Source organism: Adiantum capillus-veneris, chromosome 25 (genome assembly GCF_014529385.1).
Source record: "Adiantum capillus-veneris isolate H3 chromosome 25, ASM1452938v2, whole genome shotgun sequence".
Taxonomy (NCBI): domain Eukaryota; kingdom Viridiplantae; phylum Streptophyta; class Polypodiopsida; order Polypodiales; family Pteridaceae; genus Adiantum; species Adiantum capillus-veneris.
In genome coordinates this window covers 114877229-114905121 of record NC_140955.1, presented here as the reverse complement: position 1 = coordinate 114905121, position 27893 = coordinate 114877229, and the positions used below count along the sequence as shown (strand labels likewise).

Genomic DNA, 27893 nt, shown 5'->3' with positions numbered 1-27893 from the left:
GCCTTTTAGACATTGAAAGAGAAATTGACTAGGGGACAAGTATTGACTTTGCCGGATTTGCACAATTCATTCTAAGTGTATTGTGATGCTTGTGGTCGTAGTCTGGGTGCGGTCCTAATGCAAGAAGGCCATGTCATTGCCTATGAGAGCCGATTGTTTTCAAGGCCGGAATTTACACCACAAATTTACGAGAAACAGCTTTTGGCGGTAATCCATGATCGCCATTGTCCATGCTCTTACTCAGTGGCGACATTACTTACTCAGAGCCGATTTTACGGTCTTCACTGATCATCAAAGTTTATGCTATTTCTTGTCACAGAAGCAGCATTCGGAAAAGCAACGGTGGGCAAACATCTTGTCACATTTCCACTTCCAGATTGTCCATGTACAGGGACAGAAGAACTTGCTGGCAGATGCTTTGTCCTCGAAGCCGTTACTCTTGGCTATTTCCGCGATTCAACATAGAAGCTTCGAGAACATGGTCGATCAATACGCCACAGATCTAGATTTTGGAATGTATTCAGACAAATACAGAATGGGGAGGTAGTAGCGGAATATTCCATACGGGATGGCTACTTGATAAAGAAAACGATGTTGTTCGTTACACCGTTGAGAGAAAAGGTTCTAACTAAATGCCATTGTCCACCTTTTACGGGTCACCGCGGCATTGACACCACCTTGAAAGGTGTGGAGCGTTACTTCTCTTGGCCGAGACTCAAGAAGGATGTGGACGACTTTGTACACATGTCACGTGACACATCCAACCCTATGTGCCCGTGAACAAGCTACAGCATGATCAAGGTTCAGTTCAGTCAAGTCAGTTTAGAATATGAAGTGATCTGGCACCTTTGTGAGTCTGTTCGCAGACCGTGCATGTCCAGACACTTAGTTTAGATGCATATCCTCTAGTTGCACACAACATGAGCATCAGATTCCCATCAAATCCCATCAAGAGCATTTTTACACTGCATACACCTATTTTCCCTATTTTTGACATTTTTCACTTATTATTTTTAAGTGACTTTTGTTGGAAAGTAGGTAGGCAATTTTGCTAAGTTGTATAAATAGAAACCTAGCGCTAACACTTTCTGGCAGAAGAGGCAGCACGAGCACGAGCACGAGCTCAATAGGCAACTTCTGAGCAGAACCCGCAAAATCCCTAGCGTTTTTGCCTCAAAGCAGCTACACTAGTGTTTTTGCATCAGTAGACCAACCCTGGCGGTTTTGTTCAGCAAATCAGCCCGGCGTCATCACGACACAGCAGATCAGCCTAGCATTTTGCATTTGCAGAACAACCGGCAGCAGCAGGACTAATTTTCAGGCATAGCGTTTTTGCAGCAGGACACGAAACAGCCCTAGCATTTTTGGTTTGCAGAACAACCCTAGCGTTTTTGCAAATCATCGCGACAGAATCAGCCATAGGACCAGCGTTTTCAGTTTTCAGCCTTTAGCACTCGCACAACAACCCCCGAACCTAGCAGATCTCACCTTCCCGCAGCAGATCTTCGCCGCACCGTCAGATCCAGCGCAGTTTGCAGTTTCAGCCTGGAAAACACAGATTTCAGCATCTGTGTTTTCAGGGCGTCGTCGTCGCATCGTCGCCATCGACATCGTCACCGACATAGAGTCAGAATTCAGCAGACAGATTTGCAGATTTCAGCCATTAGCATTTTCAGATTTCAGCCCGTCTCGTCGTCATCCTCATCGTCGGCAAGTCCAAAGCATTGTAGAGATTTGTGCAATCAATAGTAGACCGCTCTCGCCATAGAGAGTGGGGCCTTCGGAGGAGGGTTTGACAACATTTTGGTGTCGTATTCTTCTCTCTCTCTCTCTCTCTCTCTCTCTCTCTCTCTCTCTCTCTCTCTCTCTCTCTCTCTCTCTCTCTCTCTCTCTCTCTCTCAGTCTCAGTACCTTCATTCACAGTGTCAATCACTTTATTTGTGATCATTTGCACTCTCACTAAAGGAACGGAAGGCTCTCCCTTCCGTAAGTAAAAAGAACCTTGAGCACAATTCGGAGCACTCATCTTGAGCAAAGTTCAACATTCATTCCACTGCACCTTACATTGGTATCAGAGCTTTGGCAGTGTTCTGTATCACTCAAGGAAAGAACCACAAGGATCAGATGATTTTTTAATTTTTTTTGCTTGTTGAGGTCGCACGAACCCAAGTTCACTTGGGCGTGTCGATTCCTAATCGTGTTTTTGAAGAGTGACAAGAATCCCAGGAAAGAAGGGCTTGTCCAGCCTCCCCTTCTGCCTCTTTTCACTCATTGAGAGAGGACCGTGCACTTAGCGACCCGCCAATCGACTTCAGGTGGGAAAAAGCAACCTTGGTGTGAGTGCAAGGCTGCCAAAAGTGCGCCCGCGGAAAAGAGCAGAACTCAGGTGAAGAGAAGATCCTTCTCTAACACACATTGCGAGCGAAAGAAGAACCTCGAGACCCTCAAGAACCTCAAGAATCAAGACCCCCAAGAACCCAAGACCCACAAGAACCCAAGTTCCTCGTAAACTTAAGAACCCAAGACCACAAGAACCCACAAGAACCAAGACTTCAGTGGATGGTCATCACTTGAAGCGGAATGGATACTTCGCTTGGACATTGGTATCTGGACTGTTATTGACAGATTTAGCAAACAGGCTCATTTCATTCTAGTGAAGAAAACAGTCAAGCTGGATCGCTTAGCGAGACTGTTTGTGGCCCAGATCTTCAGATTACATGGCATGCCTGAGACGATTGTCTCCGACAGAGACCCCAGATTTACAAGTTTGTTTTGGAAGGTAATTTGGAAGAACATTGGCACGCGGTTGCAGTTCTCGTCATTGTTCCACCCACCCGACTCATGGGCAATTTGAGATTGCAAATTCAGTGGTTCTAGATTTATTGAAGTCTTATATTTCGAATTAGAAGACTCAATGCGAAAAGTACCTACCTTTGGTGGAATTTGCCTACAATAACACGATACACTCTTCGACAAGGAAGGCGACATTTGAGATTGTTGAAGGTGCTGCGAAGGTTCCACCCTTCCTAAGCACGAAAGAAAAGATTTTTGAAGCGGATGAATATACGCGAGACTTAGGTACGGCTTTTGCCAAGGTTCGCGAGACTTTGCAGAAGTCTCAAGAACGACAAAAAAAGGCAGCGGATCGCCATCGTCGCGACTTGAAATTGAAGGCGGATGGTTGGGTGCTCTTACGTTTTGAGAAGACACGCCTAAGAAAGAAAAAGGGAAAGGAGAGACTTTTTCCAAAGCTTAGTATGCGATACTACGGACCTTTCCAGATCACTGAAAAGATAAATGATGTCTCCTTCCGATTGAAACTGCCAGATACTTAGAGGATTCAAAATGCATTTCATGTGAGTCTCTTGAAACCTTTTAAGGGTGATGTGCCTGTTGATGGGGAGCCTGATAAGCAACCCGAAGTGGAAGAAAACGAGGAGATCCTTGTTCCTGAACAAATTTTGGCACATAAGGATACGAAGAATAAAGGTAAAGTCCGAAGGCGGTTCTTGGTTAAGTTCAAGAACTATCCTGCATTGGATGCGAAGTGAATGGAGGAGAAGGACCTAGCAGATACTCCTCAAATGGTGAAACTTTACCTCGATGCTTTGAGTTAGTATAGTCTACTCCAAACGGAACCCAAAATTCAGCTTGGCCAGAGACCTGGTGCATTGGGATGCACAAGAGGGGAGTCACTCCGCTCCTTTGTCAATAGATGCCTTGATTTAGATACTAGAGTCATTGATGTCTCTTTGAGCTTCAGGGATATTGAAAGCTAACAGTATTCTGTTGTTTGACTTTATGAAATGGAATTCCTGATTACGATACTGATTTGTTCTTCACTTCTTTAAGTGCAAGAACTGATAGACGAAATGACTGCAGCATTTTGGTCTGATTGATCTCGAATAGACATGGTTCAAATAGGGGTTAGTCAATCGGACATCGATGAGGTCTCGATTGTACCTAGATGTGATTGCTAGCTACATTGCCGATAAATCATGGTCTAAGATCCGAATGAATGTTGAATGTCCTGTGATGTCTAGTGATGTCCTCTGATGTCGTGTGATGTGACTCGATCGGTACATGTGCTAGATGTGTGTTCCTAGTACGTAGGTACTAACAGTCAGTGTCTACTAAGACGGTTTACGGCTTCTGTCGGTTTTGCACGCGTAATCGCGGGCGATTACAATACTTCCAAGAGGGGGGTATGTCACAAAGTGATGACGTGGCTATCGAGAGCAGAAACCCTAATTTCTGCCAAAAACCCTAATTCCTGCAAACCCTAATTCCTGCCAAAAACCTTAATTCCTGCAAACCCTAATTTCTGGAAACCCTAACCCTAACTGCTTACTGAAACCCTAATGTGGCTGAAAAGCCTAAAGCAAGCGGCTGAAATGCCACTTGGCAAGCATTACAGATTTCCAGAAATTGCGGAGCTGAAAAGCAGTTTGAGTGACGCTTCCTGGTTGCTGTTCTCCACGCATGATATGATGTGAGAGAGAGAGGACTTTTGCTTTATTTTTAATGCAAAGCCTCAAGAGGGCTTGTGAGAGTATTGTGCTTTTGAACTGGAAGCTTTTGGGGCTCTGCTTTTGGGCATCCCTTGTAATCTTTAAATAAGCGGTGAGGGCTCACCCTGCAGAACATCTGGACGCAAAGTCTAAGAGTGAAACCCTAACCGCTCTCTTGTACTTTGACATTGATCTAATACATAAAGAAATACCGATAGGGGCGCCAGTCTTTGGGGCCAATATCTCTAGGCACGGAACTCCGCCGGCCCAGTGCAAATCTATTGTGATCTGTGAATTGTTTTGAAGTGGTTATTTGGTGCTGTCGCGATTGATTCTTGACTTGGAGTGTCCAAGTCTGTTACAGCGAGTCTGTCCCTATTGTATCGGCTTCGGCCATTTCCAAATTAATAAAATCCAGTCACTTGAAAGAGTTAAATAATGAGCACAGAACAAATATGTCTGAACTTGATAAAGAACGCCAAGATTTTCTCCACACTCATACCGATTGCTTTTTTTAGGGCCTGCCAGGCGAGTTACCACTATCTCGTCCTGAGGATCATACTATTGATCTGATACCTGGGAGCACATTACCGAACCAGCCACCTTACCGTGTTAGCCAAGCCCAGAATGAAGAGATTATAAACCAAGTGAAACACCTTCTGGGAAAGGGTCTTATCCAGCCAAGTACTTCACCCTACTGCTCTCCGGTGTTGTTGATTTAAAAGAAAGATGGATCTTGCAGAATGTGAATTGATTACACAGCTCTCAATATAATCACCATCAAGAACAGATTTCTGATTCCAAGGATCGATGATATTCTTGACCGACTACAGGAATACTCTTGTTTAAGCACGATTGATTTGAAAAGCGGCTATCATTAGATCAAAATCGCACCGGGAGATGTCTACAAGACAGCCTGTCAGACGAGCTTCGGTTTATATGAATTCTTGGTGATGCTTTTGGCCTTACCAATGCTCCAGCGACTTTCAACCGAATAATGGACAGGATTTTCAGAGAGTATAGATCGTTCGTTGACACTTTCTTTGATGACATTATAGTCTTCACCAAGGATGAGGCACAACATAAACACTATCTGCTTCAGGTCTTTCAGGCATTGCGAGATCACAAGTTAGTTATCAATGCCAAAGAGAGTGGGTTTTTCTTGCTGGAGATACACTTTTTGGGACACATTGTCTCAGCAGCAAGAGTACAGATGGACCCGGCCAAGATTGACACTATACGTGAATGGCCCGATTTGAAGAATGTTCATGAAAGTTAGAAGCTTCTTGGGCTTATGTTCTTACTACCTGCGGTTCATTCGAAAGTTTGCAGAGGTCGCTTTCCCTTCGCATATTCTGACACAAAAAGGAGTCCCTTTCTCGTGGGGACCCACAGAGGTGACTGCCTTTTAGACATTGAAAGAGAAATTGACTACGGGACTAGTATTGACTTTGCCGGATTTGCACAATTCATTCGAAGTGTATTGTGATGCTTGTGGTTTTAGTCTGGGTGCGGTCTTAATGCAAGAAGGCCATGTCATTGCCTATGAGAGCCGATTGTTTTCAAGGCCGGAATTGACAGCACAAATTTATGAGAAAGAGCTTTTGGCGGTAATCCATGATCCCCATTGTCCATGCTCTTACTCAGTGGCGACATTACTTACTCGGAGCCGATTTTACAGTCTTCACTGATCATCAAAGTTTACGTTATTTCTTGTCACAGAAGCAGCATTAGAAAAAGCAACGGTGGGCAAACATCTTGTCACATTTCCACTTCCAGATTGTCCATGTACAGGGACAAAAGAACTTGGTGGCAGATGCTTTGTCCTGGAAGCCGTTAGTCTTGGCTATTTCCGCGATTCAACATAGAAGCTTCGAGGACATGGTCAATCAGTACGCCACAAATCTAGATTTTTTTCGGATGTATTCACTCGAATACAGAATGGGGAGGTAGTAGCGGAATATTCCATACGGGATGGCTACTTGATAAAGAAAACGATGTGGTTCGTTACACCGTTGAGAGAAAAGGTTCTAACTAAATGCCATTGTCCACCTTTTACGTTGACACCACCAGATGCAGCACAGTTTGCAGTTTCAGCCTGGAAAACACAGATTTCAGCATCTGTGTTTTCAGCGCGTCGTCGTCGCATCGTCGCCATCGACATCGTCACCGACATAGAGTCAGAATTCAGCAGACAGATTTGCAGATTTCAGCCATTAGCGTTTTCAGATTTCAGCCCGTCTCGTCGTCGTCCTCATCGTCGTCGACATCGTCGGCAAGTCCAAAGCATTGTAGAGATTTGTGCAATCAATAGTAGACCGCTCTCGCCATAGAGAGTGGGGCCTTTGGAGGAGGGTTTGACAACATTTTGGTGTCGTATTCTTCTCTCTCTCTCTCTCTCTCTCTCTCTCTCTCTCTCTCTCTCTCTCTCTCTCTCTCAGTACCTTCATTCACAGTGTCAGTCACTTTATTTGTGATCATTTGCACTCTCACTCTAAAGGAACGGAAGGCTCTCCCTTCCGTATGTAAAAAGAACCTTTAGCACAATTCGGAGCACTCATCTTGAGCAAAGTTCAACATACATTCCACTACTCATGTTGAGGTCGCACGAACCCAAGTTCACTTGGGCGTGTCGATTCCTAGTCGTGTTTTTGAAGAGAGACAGGAATCCCAGGAAAGAAGGGCTTGTCCAGCCTCCCCTTGTGCCTCTCTTCACTCATTGAGAGCGGACCGTGCACTTAGCGGCCGGCCAATTGACTTGAGGTGGGAAAAAGCGACCTTGGTGTGAGCGCAAGGCTGCCAAGGGGTGCGCCCGCGGAAAAGAGCAAAACTCGGGTGAAGAGAAGATCCTTCTCTAACACAGATTGCGAGCGAAAGAAGAACCTCAAGACCCTCAAGAACCTCAAGAACTCAAGACCCCCAAGAACCCAAGACCCAAGACCCAAGACCCACAAGAACCCAAGTTCCTCGTGAACTTCAGAACCCAAGACCACAAAAACCCACAAGAACCAAGACTTCAGTGGATGGTCATCACTCGAAGCGGAATGGATACTTCACTTGGACGTGATGAGCATGAGAGAGGCGAAGAAAAATTTTCCCCACCAGGAGGTTTTTCCGACCCTCCCCTTCCCCATCTACGCCAAGGATTGCACTAACTCCTATGGAGGAGTTGGAGCAGATGTATATGGACAGGAAGTTAGAACGCGACGCAAGAAGAGTAGAAAGAATGGCAGAAATGGATCGCAGACACGCAGAAAGAGAAGCAAAAAGAAAGGCAGCAATAGAGCGTGAGCATTAGCAAGCGCGACACATGCAAGAGATGTTGCGACTCTTTTCTCAAGTGCAGGCACAGATGCAAGAGATTCGGGAAAAGGAGACTCTCTCAATCTCTTCTTCTCCAAAGCATGATACACAGGATTTGCATGATGATAAGCATGATGAATTGAATGATAATGATGAGCATGATGATTTGGATGACAATGACAAGCATGATGATTTGCATGATGGTCAAGATGTGATTTCTCCCAAGCATGATGATTTGCATGAAGATGATGTGATTGTTCACAAGGATGATGTGTTAGTTGATACTTTCTCTAGTGAAGCTAACATCATTGCAAAGACGATCAATCACGAAGAACCGATCTTGGCTCTCGAGCCTAGGACCAAAGAACCCTCACAGAAAGTATTATGTGTACGAATGATTAGTCAGCACGCATTGTTCGAATTTTTCATTCGTGATCGTTTCCTGTATTTTAGTCAGCGTCTTTATGTGATCCCTTTTCCTAGGCATAACATATTGTACCTTGAACACGTTTCACTCATGAATGAGCACGGATGTATGCGGATTCTTTATGAAAAGCTGAAAAGTATGCAATTGCATTCAAGGAAGTCACATTCCATGTCTCTTCCTTGGCATGACATAGTTATAGAAAGAGCACATGAAAGTATGAGCACCAAGCATAGGCATTTCCGTTGTGAATTGCCACAGTTGATTGCTTTAGATCAGAAGAGAAAGATTCGCTCTTATTGTTTGCGTGTGGGTGGTGAACGGTTAGGCACTCCGTCTCTTTGTTCATCTACATTGCATGCACAGTCTTTGAGTAAGACAAGATTTTTTCCAATTACTTTACATGGAATAGGTATGTTCATGTTTTTGTGTTGGAAGTGGTTTCAAGAATTTTCAGCCATGGAGATTCTTGAAGAAGAAAGAAGAATGACTCCAGACGAAGTTGAAGCATCGAAGGAGCCACAGAAGACTTTGTGTCGCTTTCGGCGCGGCCCAAAGAAGCAAGCGTTACAGACCTTTATGAAGTTCAAGTATCGCACGACCCACACATCCGAGTGGGCCGGCGAAGAGTCCCTTCCAGGGTTCCGGATGCTATTGCGATCTCCCTCGACGCCATACAGTTCGGTATCAGTACCTCACTTTGAAAAGGAGGGGATGTCACATGACACATCCAACCCTATGTGTCCGTGGACAAGCTACAACATGATCAGGGTGCAGTTCAATCAAGTCAGTCTAGAATAGGAAGTGATCTCGTACCTTTGTGAGTCTGTTCGCAGACCGTGCATGTCCAGACACTTAGTTAGTTTAGATGCATATCCTCTAGTTGCACAGAGCATGACCATCAGATTCCCATCAGATCCCATCAAGAGCATTTTTTACAGTGCATAGACCTATTTTCCCTATTTTTGACGTTTTTCACTTATTATTTTTAAGTGACTTTTGTTGGAAAGTAGGTAGGGCAATTTTGCTGAGTTGTATAAATAGAAACCTAGCGCTAGCACTTTCTGGCAGAAGAGGCAGCAGGAGCACTCGCTCAACAGGCAACTTCTCAGCAGAACCCGCAAGATCCCTAGCGTTTTTGCCTCACAGCAGCTACACTAGCGTTTTTGCATTAGTAGACCAGCCTTGGCGGTTTTGTTCAACAAATCAGCCAAGCGTGACCATAGTTACAGGGGACGGACCCTAGGGACAGGGGACGCCCATTTCCGGGACGGGGACGGGTGGGGACGGACGAAAAAATGGCTGCCAAGTGGGAACGCAGGCAAAACGTCCCGGGGACGGCCGAGGACGGAGGAGACGGCAGGGGACGGGAGGGGACTTTTTTTAAAATTTGAAAACCTGATCATTTCTAGAGGCTAGTTTCTCTCTAATAGCCATGTGTTTGAACTTTGAAGAACCCCAATGGCTATAAAAGCCACCCTTTGGGTCCTCATTTCTCGATGTTTTGATTAGCACATTTGCGTCTATATGACTCATGTTCTTTGGTCTATTTAGTGTAAATTTGTGGTCAAATTGATGCTCTATGTGTGTGGCATGTGTATAGGTCAAAAAATGCTATTTTTGCCGTCCCGACCCCCGTCCTCGTTTCTTGACTTTTGCCGTCCCGTCCCCGTCCCCGTCCCCGTCCCCGTTCCCGACCCCAACCCGCCGTACCATGTAACTATGCCAGCGTCATCACGACACAACAGATCAGCCTAGCGTTTTGCATTTGCATAACAAAATTTCAGCCCTAGCATTTTTGGTTTGCAGAACAACCCTAGCATTTTTGCAGATCATCGCAACAGAATCAGCGATAGGACCAGCGTTTTCAGTATTCAGCCTTTAGCACTCACAGCACAACTCCCAAACCTCGCAGATCTCACCTCCCGCAGCAAATCCTCGCCGCACGGTCAGATCCAGCGCAGTTTGCAGTTTCAGCCCGGAAAACGCAGATTTCAGCATCTACGTTTTCAGCGCGTCGTCGTCGCATCGTCGCCATCGACGTCATCACCGACATAGAGTCAGAATTCAGCAGACAAAGATTTGCAGATTTCAGCCATTAGCGTTTTCAGATTTCAGCCCGTCTCGTCGTCGTCGACATTGTCGGCAAGTACAAAGCATTGGAGAGATTTGTGCAATCAATATAGACCGCTCTCGCCATAGAGTGGGGCCTTCGGAGGAGGGTTTGACAACATTTTGGTGTCGTATTCTTCTCTCTCTATCTCTCCATCTCAGTACCTTCATTCACAGTGTCATTCACTTTATTTGTGATCATTTGCACTCTCTCACTAAAGGAACGGAAGGCTCTCCCTTCCGTAAGTAAAAGGAACCTTGAGCACAGTTCGGAGCACTCATCTTGAGCAAAGTTCAACATCCATTCTGCTGCACCTTACAACACGGTTCGGAGCACTCATCTTGAGCAAAGTTCAACATTCATTCCGATGCACCTTACAACACGGTTGCTTGGTATGCCAAAAGGTCAAGTTTCACAGGTATAAAGCACAGGGATTGGTACAACCTTTACCCATTTCCACCCGCCCTTGGGAAAGTATTGCTATCGATTTCATTTTTTATCTCTCGAAGACATAGAGTGGACATGATGGCATTTGGACTGTCATTGACAGATTTAGCAAGCAAGCTCACTTCATTCCAGTGAAGAAAACAATCAAGCCGGATCATTTCACGAGATTGTTCGTTGCTTAGATTTTCAGATTACATGGCATGTCTGAGACAATCCTCTCTGACAGAGATCCCCGATTCACGAGTTTGTTTTAAAAGGCTATTTGAAAGAACATTGGCACACAATTGCAGTTCTCGTCATCTTTCTAGCCGCAGACAGATGGGCAATCTGAGATTGCAAATTCAGTCGTACTGGATTTATTAAAGTCTTACATTTCTGATCAAAAGACTCAACGGGGAAAAAATTTGCCCTTGGTGGAATTTGCCTACAATAACACGATCCACTCTTCGACGGGGAAGACGCCATTTGAGATCATTGAAGGTGCTACGAAAGTTCCACCCGTCCTTAGCACGAAAGACAAGATTTTTAAAGCCGACCAATACACGAGGGACTTGGACACTGCATTTGCCAAGGTCCGGGAGGCTTTAGCGAAATCTCAGGAAAGACACAAGAAGGCAGCAGATCGACACCGTTGCGATTTAAAATTAAAGGAAGACGATTGGGTTGCTCTTACGTTTTAAGAAGGCACGCCTAAGAAAGAAAAAGGGAAAGGAGCGGCTTTTTCCAAAGCTTAGCATGAGATACTATGGCCCTTTCCGGATAAAAGAGAAGATAAATGATGTCTCCTAGACTAAAGCTGCCCGATACTTGGAAGATTCAAAATGCTTTTCATGTGAGTCTATTGAAGCCTTTTGAAGGCAATGTACCCGATGATGGGGAGCCAGATGAGCAGCCCGAAGTGGAGGAAAGCGAGGAGATACTCGTTCCAAAATAGATATTGACACACAAGGATAGAAAGATTAAAGGTAAAGTGATTAGGCAGTTCTTGGTTAAATTCAATAACTATCCTGCATTGGATGCACATTGCAAAGTGGATGGAGGAGGAGGACCTAGCAGATACTCCTCAGATTTTGGAACTTTACCTTGAAGCATTCGGTTTAGCATAGTCTACTCCGATAAAACCCCGATTTCAGCACAGGTGAATCTAGTGCAGCGGGCTTGCATAAGAGGGCATCGTTACCCGGAACGGGATTTCGGAACGGGGAGCACGGAACGGCAATGGGCATGAAACGCCATTCCTTGTTACGAACACTCACGTTTGAAACACGGAACGGGGATTCGAAACGGGAAGTTGGAGTGGGAACAGGGAATGGAGACTTGAAAATGGCCATTCCCTATAACTATGCAAGAGGGGAGTCACTCCACTCCTTTGTCAACCAATTACCCCGATTTTGAATAGAGTAACTGATGTTCCTTTGGGTTTCAAGGATACTGATGGGCTGACAGTATTCTCCTGTATGACTTTATGAGCTAGAATACGCGAAAATGAAACTGATTGATTTGTACTTGACTTGTTTGAATACAGGAACTGAAAGACGAAATTGACTGCAACATTTCGGTCTCATAAATCTCTATAGACATGATTGCAATAAGGATTAGCTAATCGGGTATCCGTGAGGTCCGGAATGGATCTAGATGCGATTACTAAATACATTGCCGATTAATCATGGCTGAGATTTGGAATGAATTTGTATGTGATTTGTCATGTGATGTCCTGTGATGTCAAGTGACGTCCTGTGATGTCCGGTGATGTGACTGTCGATTTGTACAAGTGCTAGATGTGTCGTGTCTAGTGCATTTGTACTAGTAGTCAGTGTCTACTAAGATAGTTTATGGCCTTTGTCTGTTTTGCAAGCGTAATCGAGGGCGATTACAATTCTTTCAAGAGGGGGTATGTCACAAACTGATGACGTGGCAGGCCCTCGGACATAAACACACACGCACCCTACGGGAATCCCGAAAAAGGCGCCGACAGGCTGACGTGGCTGGCCAATGACGTGGCCGGTGTACGGACGCCCGCAATTCACGCTTACATGCTGACGTGACAGCTGACTGAATTTCCATAATTTGCGCTGACTGCTTTTGGCAGATTTTGGGAACTAGTTGCTTTGGCAACGTTTTCAGTTTAAAGCTTTTGGATATCAATTGCTTTTGAGTTTGAAAGCTTTTTGGGCTCTGCTTTTCAGTATCTCTTGTAAGAATAAATACGCCCAAGGGCCTCACTTCTCAGAGCATTTGGACACAGAGTCTGAGTGTGAGATCCCATAGACTCCCTTGCACTTGGCACACAGACTAATATAAAAAGAAACACCGAAAGGGGCGCCAGTCTGTGGGGCCAATACCTCTGGGCACGGAACTACGCCTGGCCGTGTCGCGGTAGAATCTTGACTTGGGGTGTCCAAGTTTGTTACAAAAGATGTATTTCGTTATGTCACACAGTGCACCATTTTGTCAAAAGATAAAAGCTCCTCGAGGTAAGCAGCAAGGCCTCTTGCTACCGCCTCCTTATCCTGACAAGCCTTTTCAGAATATTTCTATGGATTTTGTGACTATTTTCCACCTAGTTTGCATTCAAGGAACACTCAATGTTTGACAATTGTTGACCGTTTCAACAAATTTTGCATGTTGATTCCTTGTAAGGCCACAGTCACCGCACAAGATGTAGCACGGTTGTTCATAAAGCATTGGTACCCCCTCTGTGGTTTGCCAAAGTCAATTGTTTCAGATAGGGATGTTAAGTTCACGTTCAATTTTTGGCGCGCACACTTCGAAAATTTTGGCACTAAGTTGAATTTTTCATCGGCTTTTCATTTACAATCAGATGGTCAAAAAGAAATTTACAATCAATTGGCTTTTGATGTTGTGAAGTCTTATGTGCATGATCAACAGTCTCATTGAAAGCTTTATCTCCCTTTGGTCCAAGCTATTTTGAATGACTCTTATTCCTCTACCATTGGTAGAACTCCGTATGAGGCAGCTTTTCGTCGTCCGTTACAATCACTTTTTACTTGCTCGATCAATCAAATGCTTGATAGCAATGCTGAAAGTCAATCGTTGGATGAGATTTCTGAGAGTGTGAAGCTTCGGCTAAGCAAGGCTCAGGAATCTTACTCACGATAAGCTAACAAGCATCGTCAGGATGTTTCTATCGACGACGGGGATTGGGTTTATTTAAGGATCATGAAGCAAAGTCTTAAGCAAGTCGAAAAGAAGTGTCCTAAATTGTCTTTCAGAATGTATGGTCTGTTTCTCGTCATTAAAGAGATCAATGAGGTTTCTATGAAATTACAATTGCCTAACTCATGGTCAATGCACAACGTTTTCCATGTTTCTTGGTTGAAAGTGTTTCAAGGTACACCTCCGAATGACGTTTCCGAAGAAGAAGAGCCCGAGAGGTTGCATCGGTTGCATCGGTTTCGCCATGGCTAAAAGAAGCAAGTTCGACAGTACTTTTTGAAGTTCAAGAATCGAGGAACCCAAGAGGCAGTGTGGGTCGATGAAGAGTTTTTCAGAGATTATCCAGAGTTGTTGGCAGATGTCACAAGACGGGCACCACGTGCCAATAGAAAAGAACAGACTGAACAGACTTTTAGCACCTTAATAACAACTAAACTCCGAGAAAGAGAGAGAGAGAGAGAGAGAGAGAGAGAGAGAGAGAGACACACAACACGCAACACGGAGTGGCGAAATTCCACCCCAGAAGTATTGGCCCCAAACCTTGGCGCCCCTTTTGGTATTTCTTTATATTGCATCAACACAGTACAAGCCGGTCATCCAGACTCTGCACCTTCTCCAAGAAGCATGCCAATGAATGAGCCCATGGCCTCAAATTTAAAGGCCCTAGGCCCCAAAAGCAGTTTACATGAAAAGCCTTCAGACTCAAAAGCATGGTCCAAAAGCAATGCTCAAAAGCTGCCAGCATAAAATCCGGAATTCCGTACAGCTGCCACGTCAATAGTCAGCGCAAAATGCAGAATCCGTACAGTCTGCCACATCATCAGTCAATGGAAAATTCGGAATTCCAATTCTTTGTGTGTGTGGGGGGGGTCTTGCTTTATTTCCTTTATGTCACTTGGGCCCCATCGGACAGGGTCCCCATAAGTTGGTAGGACATCTTCTTCTGCTGTTGCTTGTTCTTCTTAGGGTTTAGGCCCTTTGGCCAAGACCTGCAAGTCGGATTCGTTCTTCAGTGGCTTGACACGTCAGCAGTTTGTGACATCCCCCCTACTTGAAAGAAAGTAATCGTCCGCGATTACAGCATATTTGCAAAACAACTCAAGTTAGCTCAAAAATTTCCGAGGGACATTTCGTTTGCTCTTTTTTTTTTTTGTTAAGGAGTTAGCTTCTCCTTTCAGCTCTTTTGATCAAGGAGTAGACTTCTCCTTTCGGCTCTTTTGATCAAGGAGTTGGCTTCTCCTTTCGTCCGAATCAGAACTGTTGACATTCCTACGTAGTAAGATTAGCCATCACACCCAGACCGCAGTGATCTTCCGCGGGTGTTTTGATGCACTAAAATTACATATCCATCTCATCCAATTAGGAATATTCAGTGGTTGGCACATCACAATGCAACACAAATGCTCACATATGCATGTTACAAGACATAGAAACATAAAGTCGCCAATGAACACTTCCCCCGCAAATAACCATCCAGATTCGGGCCATGAGCTGTTCAACGACTCCCTCATCACTCCTCCCGCAAATAACCTAAAAAGGTCCGGGCCATGAGATATAGAGGCCTTTTACAACCAAACGCCCCCTTGACCGCAGCCTGCGTCGTTTGGAGGTGCTGAGAGTAACCACTGCTCAGACTTCTTAATACTCCCAACGTAAATAACCATGCAAGTCCGCGCCATGAGTAACAACAACAATACTCCCCTAGTAAATAATCACAAGGGTCCGGGCCATGAGTAAACAAGAACAATACTCCCCCCGTAAATAACCACAAGGGTCCGGGCCATGAGTAAAAATAACACTTTTCAATCATTCAATACTCCCGGCAAATAACCACAAGGGTACGAGCCATAAGTATGAATGAGCAAGCTTTCTCAAACATCATTTGTCACTACTCCATCCGGGAGTTAAATCACCAATCAATGAAATCAGTATTAAAATCAGAGTCAAAACATTTCAAATCAGCACCAATTTGCCCTACCTACTTTCCAACAAAAGTCACTTAAAAATAATAAGTGAAAAATGTCAAAAATAGGGAAAATAGGCTAAATGCACTCAAAAATTCCCCTGAAGGATTCTGATGGATTCTGATGGGAATGCTTATGATCATGCTGTGTGCAATCAGAGGATATCCATCTACACTAAGTGCCTGGGCATGCACGGTCTATGAATAGACTCACAAAAGTGCCAGATCACTTCTAATCTAGACTCACTGGACTGACTGAACCCTTGTCGTGTTATAGCTTGTCCACGGGCACATAGGGTTGGATGTGTCACGTGACAGTACAGCTACCCGCAAAACGCAGGGGCTGCCGTACAGTCAGGCCACGTCAACATTGCGTGAATTCCGAAAATCTGCAACAGCCACATCAACATTTCAGGGTTTGTCTGGGGTTGCCTTACTGCACCATTTCCTGCTGCCCATTCTAGGGGTCATGCCACGTCACCGGTTTGTGACAGAACACATCACGTCCAAAATATAAAACTCCAAGTAATGAACTGTTGGAAAACATCCTGTCCATAATCTGACCAACAACAATGAATTGGCTAGCCCATCCATAGCGTTTTAGACGTCTGATTGGTTCACTGCCAGATGCATGTGCCTTGAACACCGACCTATGGGTCCAAACACCAATAACTTGAACTCCAACACAAGGGTCCAAATTAATTATAGGAAGCATTGCTTGCCCCTCTCTGCCGCTCACAAGCCTCTCTCTGGCTGAATTTTGGAAAATGATGAGCGACGCGAATTTTGCTTTTGCTTTTTTTTTATAAAAAAAAAAAAGAGAAAAGACTCTCTAAGAGAGAGAGAGAACTGATGCTTTTGATTTTAAAAGCTTTTGGGGCTCTGCTTTTGGGCATCCCTTGTAACCTTTAAATTAGTGGTGAGGGCCTCACTTCTCAGAGCATCTGGACGCAGAGTCTGAGAGTGAAACCCTAACCGCTCTCTTGTACTTTGATGATTGATTAATATAAAAAGAAATACCGAAAGGGGCGCCAGTCTTTGGGGCCAATATCTCTAGGCACGGAACTCCGCCGGGCCAGTGCAAATCTATTGTGATCTGTGAATTGTTTTGAAGTGGTTATTTGGTGCTGTTGCGGTTGATTCTTGACTTGGAGTGTCCAAGTTTGTTACAGTGGTATCAGAGCACGGCCGATTTCTCTTCTACGGGAAATCCGATCTCCGAATTTTTTTTCCGCGGCACCTATGGCTTCAGGCAATGATCAATCCACTCCCTCTGCATCTGGAGATGCGGGCTGGGATCACAACGAAGATTCAGGCAGAGAGTATGGCCCGCCTTGGCCTACTTAGGCGGAGGGGCGAGAGATAGAGCGTCGCCAGTTGATCAGCGATGCAACAATGATGATGCTCAATTTTGCCAAGGACCCGAAGATGGCAAAATATATGAACCAGACCTCTTTGGAAGAGGTACAGATGGAGTGGTAGAGAACCACAACACCACTCCCGAAACCCGCTCTCAAGAAACCTTCTGCCTCCAAGAAATATACGGAGAAGGAACTGGAGAACGTGGTTGATGCACGGATTGCTCAGCTTTTTGACACGCAAAAGAAAGCCAAAAAGCACGGCAAAAAGCAGAAGAAAGGCACTGACTTCCCGGGATATTTAGGTCGTCGGTCGACATTTGACAAGGCAAAGAAATTGAAGAAGCGCGTCAAGTTTGAAGACCTACCCAGTTCTTCTTCTTCTTCTTCTGACAGTTCTTCTAGCTCCTCGGATTCGAGCGAAGAAGACAGAAAAGGTAAAAAGCGAAGCAAGAAGCAACGCTTTGGAAAGGGCAAGAGAAAGGCAAAGAAGGCTAAATCTCGCCCAGAGACTCACAGTTCTACTGAGGACTCGTCTACAGACAGCTCAGGTTTCGATGACGGAAAGTTTTATGCGAACAAGAAGAATTTTTACAAAGCCAACCAGTATGACTTTCTCGAAGATAAAAGCAAGAAAGTCCGAGAGTTTAAGGAAGGTGGCCACTCGATCAAGTTTGATACTTTTCAGGATACTCAGATGCTTCGAAGGCTTTGTCTTTTATACAGCAGTTTGACATCGCTTTCGCACGAGGACACTATTCAGAGCACTCCAAGATTCGGAGAGCTGCCTCTTACTTTAAGGGGAATGCTCGTACTTGGTGGTCCACGCTTCTATTAAGCAAGACTGTGCCAGTAACATGGCTGAAATTCAAGAGGCTTTTTATTTCTTCTTGGTTGACTCAAGAGTTTGAGCGAGATATACGAGCTGCTTGGAACCATCTCCGGATGACCAAGAGCGATACAATGAATTCTTATTGTGAAAGATTTTGGAGCTCTTCATTCAAGAAGATCTCGTTCAGAGAACAGATTGAGCGGTTTACCTTGGGTCTACCTACAGAGATCCGAGATCACTGCTTGGAACAGAAGTCAGCTTCTATTCAGGAGTTGATGAGTCATGCGAAGCGGGGCTTTGCCATTCACTCTGGCAGTCTGACCTACCCCACAGATGAGGCCATGACACAACGAGCCGAACAGACTTCTGGGAATGAAAGTAGAATGAAAAAGAGCAACCCAGAGAAAAAAAAGGATGCACGACCCAAGCTTACTCCTGAGGAGAGAGCTCGCTTCATCAGAGAGGGGAAGTGCTTTGGATGCGGGGAACATGGACATATTTCCGCAATGTGCCCTGATAAGGCACAGAAAGAACAGAATGATAAAGACGACGACAGGTCTGAGAGTTCGAGAGCAGCTGAGGAATGTGGCAGAAAAGGCAGATAGAAAAGCAGAACTGGTACCACATGGCGTGGGACCTGCACCGAATCTAATGAATGAAAGTACAAACTTTGCCGCTTTCGGGGCAAAGCGAAGGATCAGGAAGCTCTTTTGAAGGAGCCAAGGCCAACTTCTTTTCACTTGGAATTGGCGGCTCGATTTGGAACTACGCCCGATAGACTGACGCCACGGGCGGAGGTAGTTCGACTGGCACCCGGATGGGATGTTGCCATTACACCGAGCATTGGCAAACTTCGTTTGCAATGACAGGGGTGTTCAGGGCACGTGAGTGACGTTCTACTCGGGATCCCTTGGTACCACAAGAACTACGCCGTGGTTGACTACCGGGCCGAGAAAGCGACTTTGATAAATGAAGGGCTTAGAGATTGTACTTGAAGAACTTCAGTTTTCTTACTCATTCTTTTGGGAGAACTGAACGATGGATAAAAGTTGAATATGTTTTGACCTGAAGAAAAGAACGCCAAGATTTTTTTCTCCACGCTCATGCCGATTGCTTTTGAGAGGGCCTGAAGATCATACCATAGATCTGATATCTGGAAGCACGCCACCGAATCGGCCACCTTATCGTGTGAGCCGAGTACAGAATGAAAAGATTATGAACTCAGTGAAAGACCTCTTGGAAAAGGGTCTTGTCCAGCCTAGTACTTCACCGTATTGCTCTCCAATGTTGTTGGTTTTGAAGAAAGACGGATCTTGGAGAATGTGTATCGATTATAGCACTCTCAACGAAATCACCATCAAGAACAGATTTCCGATTCCTAGGATCGATGATATACTCGACAGGTTACAGGGATCCTCGTGCTTTAGCAGGATTGATCTGAAGAGTGGATATCATCATATCTGAATCGCGCCAGGAGACGTTTACAAGACAGCATTTCGGACTATTTTTGGGTTATTTGAGTTTTTGGTGATGCCTTTTGGCTTAACCAATGCTCCTGCGACATTTAACCGGATGATGGACAGGATTTTCCGAGAGTACAAGCTATTTGTTGGCACTTTCTTTGACGACATCATTGTTTTCTCCAAGAATGAGGCAGAACACAGAGATCATCTGCTTCAGGTCTTTCAGGCATTACGAGATCACAAGTTAGTGATTAATGCAAAGAAAAGTGAATTTTTCCTACCAGAGATACACTTTTTGGGACACATTGTCTCAGCACAGCAGGAGTGCAAATGGATCTGGCCAAGATAGAGACTATACGTGATTGGCCCGATTTGAGGAATGTCCATGAAGCTAGAAGCTTCTTGGGACTGTGTTCGTACTACAAGCGGTTCATACGAAAGTTTGCAGAGGTTGCTTCCCCTTTGCATACCTTGACACAGAAAGGAGTACCTTTTTCGTGGGGACCCACAGAGGTGACTGCCTTTCAGACATTGAAAGAGAAATTGACTACAGGACCATATTTTGACTTTGCCGGACTTGCAGAAGTCATTTGAAGTATATTGTGATGCTTGTGGTCGTAGTCTGGGTACGGTCTTGATGCAAGAAGGCCATGTCATAGCTTACGAGAGCCGTTTGTTCTCTAGGCCGCAGATGACAGCACAGATCTATGGGAAAGAGCTTTTGGCGGTTATCCACGCTCTTACTCAGTGGCGGCATTACCTACTCGGAGCGGATTTTCCTGTCTTTACAGACCATCAGAGTTTGCGCTACTACTTGTCACAGAAGCAGCTTTCAGAAAAGCAGATGCGGTGGGTGAACATCTTGTCACAGTTCCACTTCCAGATTGTCCATGTGCAGGGTCAAAAGAATGTGGTGTCAGATGCTTTGTCTCGGAAACCGTTGGTTCTGGCTATTTCCGCGATACATCATAGGAGCTTCGAGGATATGGTCGATCGGTGTGCCACAGATACAGATTTTGCAGATATTTTCACACGGATACGGGATGGGGAGACAGTAGCTGGATACTCCCTTCGGGAAGGCTACTTGATGAAAAAGACTATGTTGTGCGTTACACAGCCGTTGAGGGAAAAGGTTATGATTGATTGCCACTGTCCACCTTTTACGGGTCACCGCGGCATTGCTACCACCATGAAAGGGGTAGAGAGAGATTTCTTTTGGCGGAGACTGAAGAAGGATGTGGAAGAGTTTGTGCGCAGTTGCTTGGTATGCCAGAAGGTCAAGTTTGACAGGCATAAGGCACAGGGATTGTTACAGCCTTTACCCATACCCACCCGCCCCTGGGAAAATATTGAAATGGATTTCATTTTTTTTTTTAATCTCCCGAGAATACAGAATGATCACGATGATTTTCCGATTACATGGCACGCCTGAGACGATTGTCTCCGACAAAGATCCCAGATTTATGAGTTTGTTTTGGAAGGCAATTTGGGAGAACATTGGCACGCGGTTGCAGTTCTCGTCATCGTTCCACTTGCAGACTGACGGGCAATCTGAGATTGCCAATTCAGTGATTTTAGATTTATTGAAGTCTTGTATCTCGCATCAGAAGACTCAATGGGAAAAGAACTTACCTTTGGTGGAATTTGCCTACAATAACACGATACACTCTTCGACGGGGAAGATGCCATGTGAGATTGTTGAAACTGCTGCGAAGGTTCCATCCTTCCTGAGCACGAAAGATTAGAAATTTGAAGCGGATGAATATTCGCGAGATTTGGATACGGCTTTTGCCAAGGTTCGCGAGACTTTGCAGGAGTCTCAAGAACGACAGAAAAAGGCAGCGGATCGCCATCGTCGCGACTGGAAACTGAAGGAGGATGATTGGGTGCTCTTACTTTTGAGAAGGCACGCCTAAGAAAGAAAAAGGGAAAGGAGAGGCTTTTTTCCAAAGCTTAGTATGTGATACTACGGACCTTTCCAGATTGCTGACAAGATAAATGATGTCTCCTTCCGATTGGAACTGCCAGATACTTGGAGGATTCATAATGCATTGCATGTGAGTCTCTTGAACCCTGTTAAGGGTGATGTGCCTGATGATGGGGAGCCTGATGAGCAACCCGAAGTGGAAGAAAACGAGGAGATCCTTGTTCCTGAACAGATTTTGGCACATAATGATACGAAGAAAGGTAAAGTCCGAAGGCGGTTCTTGGTTAAGTTCAAGAACTTTCCTGCATTTGATGCGAAGTGGATGGAGGAGGAGGACCTAGCAGATACTCCTCGGATTGTGAAACTTTACCTCGATGTTTTGGTTTAGCATAGTCTACTCCAAACGGAACCCAGAACTCAGCTTGGCCGAAGATCTGGTGCAGTGGGATGCACAAGAGAGGAGTTACTCCGCTCCCTTGTCAACAGATGCCTCGATTTTGATACTAAAGTCACTGATGTCTCTTTGAGCTTCAGGGATACTGAGAGCTGACAGTATTCTGCTGGATGACTTTATGAAATGGAATTCCTTATTATGATACTGATTTGTTCTTGACTTCTTGTGAGTGCAGGAACTGGTAGACGAAATGACTGCAGCATTTTGGTCTACTTGATCTCGAATAGACATGGTTGCAATAGGGGTTAGTCAATCGGACATCGATGAGGTCCCGATTGGACCTAGATGTGATTGCTAGCTACATTGCCGATAAATCATGGTCTAAGATCCGAATGAATGTTGAATGTCATGTGATGTCCTGTGATGTCTGGTGATGTCGTGTGATGTGACTGTCGATTTTGTACATGTGCTAGATGTGTGTTCCTAGTACGTAGGTACTAACAGTCAGTGTCTGCTAAGACGGTTTATGGCTTTTGTCGGTTTTGCAGGCGTAATCGCGGTCGATTACAATGCTTTCAAAAGGGGGGTATGTCACAAAGTGATGACGTGGCGGACAGCAGAAACCCTAATTTCTGTCAGAAACCCTAAAATTCCTGCAAACCCTAATTTTTGCCAAAAACCCTAAATTTCGGAAATCGCAGAGGCGGATTATTTTTTTTTATTTTTTTTTATTTTTTTTTTTTAATTTGGAAAATGATGAGCGACGCGAATTTTGCTTTTGCTTTTTTTTTATAAAAAAAAAAAAAGAGAAAAGACTCTCTGAGAGAGAGAGAGAACTGATGCTTTTGATTTTAAAAGCTTTTGGGGCTCTACTTTTGGGCATCCCTTGTAACCTTTAAATTAGTGGTGAAGGCCTCACTTCTCAGAGCATCTGGACGCAGAGTCTGAGAGTGAAACCCTAACCGCTCTCTTGTACTTTGATGATTGATTAATATAAAAAGAAATACCGAAAGGGGTGCCAGTCTTTGGGGCCAATATCTCTAGGCACGGAACTCCGCCGGGCCAGTGCAAATCTATTGTGATCTGTGAATTGTTTTGAAGTGGTTATTTGGTGCTGTCGCGGTTGATTCTTGACCTTGGAGTGTCCAAGTTTGTTACAGCAAGCCTAGTAAATTGCCCTACCCAAGACTTTGACAAATAAGTAAAATAAATACCTAAAAGCCAAACTAAATAATGGGATCACATTGGGGAGTTCACTTGAGATGCCTAAACTTTTAACACTAATGACATAATGATCCAAAAATATAGATTGTTTGTAGGATACACATGGTTTTGGGCAATATTTAGCGACATAATGATAGGATATCTGTAGGTGCAAATGAAAGAATAGATTTGGGTTTTTCCTCATGCAAGAAAATTGATAATTGCTTCTTGTTTTTTTCAAGCTTTAAACACAGTGGGTGCTCAATCTCTCTATCTCTACCTTCCTTGGTTTGTCTCATCGTATGTAAGTATGTGTATCTAAATTTAAACATGTATGCACACCCCTATTATGTGCGCTACATATGCACCACATACATATATATAGATATATGTATCCATATATAAATAGCACATGCCTCATTTATCTATTTCTCTCTAGAATCAAGTTTCTGTAAATAATGGATTTGCAATACCAATTGTCACTACTTTGGACATGTTTACAGGCACAAAGTCATTTTCACCACGTGTCGTTAGAAATATTCGAAGTCTGAACCACTAGAGAGGTTTTCTCTTTGAGGGTCCAAATAGTGCAGACATGGCCACATTACCCGCATCCCAATCAACACATGCTTACAGAAACTTGTGATATTAAACTCGAGTCCCATCCATTGTTGTCGGATTGCAAGGATCTTATCACAAACAGGACCGCATAACAATATCAAACATACTCTAATAGATAAACTTTATCACTTAGTACTGAAACCAACAGTAACAGGAAGGCGTACAATCAGCATACAGTCAGCTCCTGATGTTTTGGATTCCGCAATTCAGAAAAGCTTAGTATGAACGAAAAAGCATATGGCTTCTAATTATTCATGTTTGATATGGTCAGAAATCATGCAGAACGATCCTCAAGTGTCTGTGGGTGTGCGTGTGTGTGCGTGCGCGCATGTGTTTTCATGGGTGGGTGTGTGTGTACCTTGGCGCACTGAGAAACCAAGAGCTTGACGAGCTGAGAGCGTTGGGGAAGGTGAAGACGCGTGTTGACGACCTGCTGCGGGTGGAGGATCAGGTGTGACCGAGGTGTGGCCGTCATGATTGAGCTACCTTGCGTTAGCTCCCGAGGTTTGGGTAGAAGCCAAAGCAAAACCAAACCCCGATGCCCTAATTTGTGTAGATTAATTCCTTGGCAAAGTACGGGTCACGCCCTTAAAGGGTGGTCCCGTTAAAAGGGCCATTGGTGAATTAGAGGGGGCCCACACCGGAGGGTATCCATGCCCCTCGTTCAAGTATCGCGTGACCCATGCAACTGAGTGGGTCAGCGAAGAGTTCTTCACAAACTTCCAAGAGTTGTTGGCGAACTATACCAGTACCTCACCTTGATAAGGGAGGGATGTCACGTGCACATCTAACCCTATGTGCATGTGGACAAGTTGTACTTCTAGTTAGCCTCGGAAGTGTTTTGGCACCTTTGTGAGCCTGTACGCGGGACATACATGTCCAGACACAAAGTACTACATACCCTCTGATTGCACAACCCATTAGCACTAGCATCAGTACCCCACACCAAGCATAAGCATTTTCACCACACGGAACCATTTCCTCTTACAAGGCATTTTAATTAATAAAGTGACTCTTGAATTACCCAAATCATGGGATTTGTTGGGTGATGGCTGCCCGGACCAGCTATGTGCGCCTATTTAACCAACCCTTGGTGCACTAATCGTAGGCAAAGGAGTAGTGAAGGTGTCTCTCAAGAACCAAGCAGTACCAAGCACCTCGGGTTGTCATCGTCACCAGCGATTTCCAGATCAGCCATCTGCGTTTTTAGCAACAGCAACGTTTTTGCTTTTCCCTCGACATCCCGCAGTAGATCCACCGCAACCAGCCATACCCTCACTGTGGTCGCAGTCTATATCACCAGCATTTATAGTTTTCAGCCATCGTTATCCACGACGACGGCACGTCAACCCCTAGCCTCGCCACATCGGCAGTACCCCATCAGCATCCCTAACGATCTCAATTTTCAGCCTCAAGCATCAATAGCATTTTTAGATTTCAGCCCATTAGCCTCCACATCATCGTCGTCATCGTTGTCAACATCATCATCGACGTCGTCAAGCATCACAACATTTAGAACCATTGTACCAAACTTTGTACAATCTAAAGCAAATACCTCTCTAGCAATAGAGAGAGGGGCCCTTGGAGGGGGGTTTGGAACCCCATCTTGTGTCGTCTCTTCTCTCTCTATATATATATCACTCTCAGCACTTTTTCTCACAGTTTCCACTCTCTTGTTTGCACAATCTCTCGTTAAGTCAAGGAAGGCTCTCCCTTCCCGTAAGTAAGAAGAACCTTGAGCACTCACTGATCACTCATCTTGAGCATACACCACCATTCACTTCCGCTTCACATTACATATAGTCGTTGAGTAGCTTCATGCCGCAAACCGTCTATCTTGGAGGAGTGCTCAACGGTGTTGTTCGTTGTGTCTTGTAACATGCATATGTAAGCATTTGCGTTACATTGTGATGTGAAAACCACAGAATATTCCTAATTGAGTGAGGTTGCTTGGGTATGTAGTTTTAGTGCATGAGACACCACTTTTACAGATCAACGCGATGGCTAATTTTTCTAGGACCGAATATTAAGAGCTCGATATGGAATCTAAAAACTCATTGTCCCTTGGAATGACCATTTTTTAGCTAACTTGAGTGATTTTCTCTGATCGCAGATGATTACTTCTCTCAAGAAAGGAGGATGTCACAAATTGTTGGTGCATCAACCCAATGACGAGTCGAGCCAGCTTGCAAATCCCGATCGAGGGTCCTAAACCCTAGAAGCAACAAGAGTTTGTCAAACGTTTAAAAGTCCACATGCTTTTAAGTTTAATGCTTTTGATGTAACTACTTTTCATGGCCAAGGGCCTTTAAATATGTGCCATAGGCTCATTCGCTCGATGTTCCCGCATGGATATGCAGAGGAGGGAGTACCGACGTTATACTAAAGCAATATAAAGAAATACCAATATAAGTTGTGATGTCCAAGTCTGTTACAGTGGTATCAGAGTTGAGCATAGTCCAAGACGGAAATCGGGCACGACACACGAGAGAATCAATTAAAATACTTCACAATTTTCTCGTACTTTTTTCACGGAAATCCGTACAGCCTGCCACGTGGCACAACGCAAATCGCAGACGTCTGTACTGCTGTCACATCAGCATGTCAACGTAGTTTACTACCGTCCGTATTGCCACGTCATCAAGGCTGCCACGTCATCAATTTGTGACATACCCCCTCTTGAAAGAATTCTATATTCTCAGGGCAAAACCCTAGTCCTAGGAACCAAAATTCTCAAGCCATAACATGTTAAACCTAACAAGATCGAACATGACATGCAAATATATTAACAACATTAGATGAGGACAACATATCAGCATGTCAACAAGCACTATAACACACACAGCTGCCCCTGTCAAAATCTAGCAGCAAATCGAAAACAAAACAAATAGACCACATGGTGATACTTCAGCAAAATATTCAATCTGCGGTCGATGCACAAACAGAAATTCGGCAAATATATCTCCTGCCTCTTTATTTCACACACATCTGCAATCGTCAAAATACAACAGCTAAAGTAAACTAGACAAACAGACAACGCGCTATAGCATGAGTGAGAAACATCAGCAACTAGGTGGTTGCAAATGTGTGTTTTTCAGTGTACCTTGGCGCACTGAGAGACCAGGAGCTTGACGAGCTGACAGCGCTGGGAAGGTGAAGAGACGTGTTGACGACCTGCTGCGGGTGGAGGATCGGTAGAAGCCAAAGCCAAAGTAAAAGCAAAAGCAAACCCCTTGGCAAAGTATGGTCCCGTTAAAAGGGCCATTGGTGAATTAGAGGGGGCCACACGGGAGGTATCCATCAGAATTGGTTGCCCCTCTCAAAACTGAAGACAATTGGAATTACCCCCCTCCCTCTCAAATTGGATACGTAGTAGGTTGAAACATTTTTTTTTAAAGATATGTAGTTTACGAATATGTGTGTGTGAGTGAGAGAGTGAGAGAGAGAAAGAGAGCGTATAAGGGTTTCTCACTCAATACAAAAAGCTGCAAACTCTCAACAAAGCTTGAAAAAAAGAATAAACTAGTCTTGTTTGGTGGGCATTGCTATAGAACCTAACAAGACATACGTAGATTGATATCAAGCATCTAGCACTGAAGGAAACGAAGTACAAAGCGCATTGACGAATTATTAAAAAACGATTGTGTATATGAAGACTAATTATCACTTTACCTGTTTGTAAAATGGTCCAATTTCACGACATTGACAAACTTTTAAAAATAAAATGCATGTGTATTTATTCTCCAAATCAAGCGTAAACAATTTTCTCTTCTTTCTCATAGAACGAGAGAGAGAGAGAGAGAGAGAGAGAGAGAGGGGGGGGGGGTTATGTGTTGTTGTAGTCGAAGGGAGCAAGGAGTCTTGGCTGTCGATCGCGCAATCTAGTGCAAAACATATTTGAGGAGGAAAACATTAGGACAAAGAGTTGTCCTCGTGCTACAGAATGGTTATGCAAAGGAGAACGTTGAGCAGCACTATATAAGATGCATTGCCAAACAAGGACAAATGTAGATTCACGTCAATCACGAGATCAATCACCTAGGAATAAAGTAAACATGTGCAGAGTGCATTGAGTATTGTAATACATAACTTGAATTGCCGAACTGTGAGAAAAGAAGTGTGTGTCTATTTGATATATAGATTCAATGATCTAGATT

At 44.4% G+C, this 27893-nt stretch overlaps 1 protein-coding gene and 1 long non-coding RNA gene across 6 annotated transcripts in view; both read right to left on the bottom strand.

Annotated features, from left to right (window-relative positions):
• The window catches only part of LOC147425499 (uncharacterized), a 59234-nt gene extending 35131 nt beyond the window's left edge, over positions 1-24103 (bottom strand). Inside the window, exon 1 of the mRNA XM_086499844.1 lies at positions 24095-24103. The gene's annotated coding sequence lies outside the window, so the exon portion shown is untranslated. The remainder of the gene's footprint in view (positions 1-24094) is intronic.
• Positions 1-27071, bottom strand: part of LOC147425498 (uncharacterized) — a 71954-nt gene extending 44883 nt beyond the window's left edge. For 4 of the 5 annotated variants that reach the window (XR_015186400.1, XR_015186404.1, XR_015186401.1 and 1 more), the window contains exon 1: positions 26840-27071. This is a non-coding gene — a long non-coding RNA (uncharacterized LOC147425498). Of the gene's footprint in view, positions 1-26590; positions 26725-26839 lie in introns of those variants that run through there. The other variant, XR_015186402.1, reaches the window with a different exon arrangement.
• Positions 27072-27893: the final 822 nt, after the last annotated feature.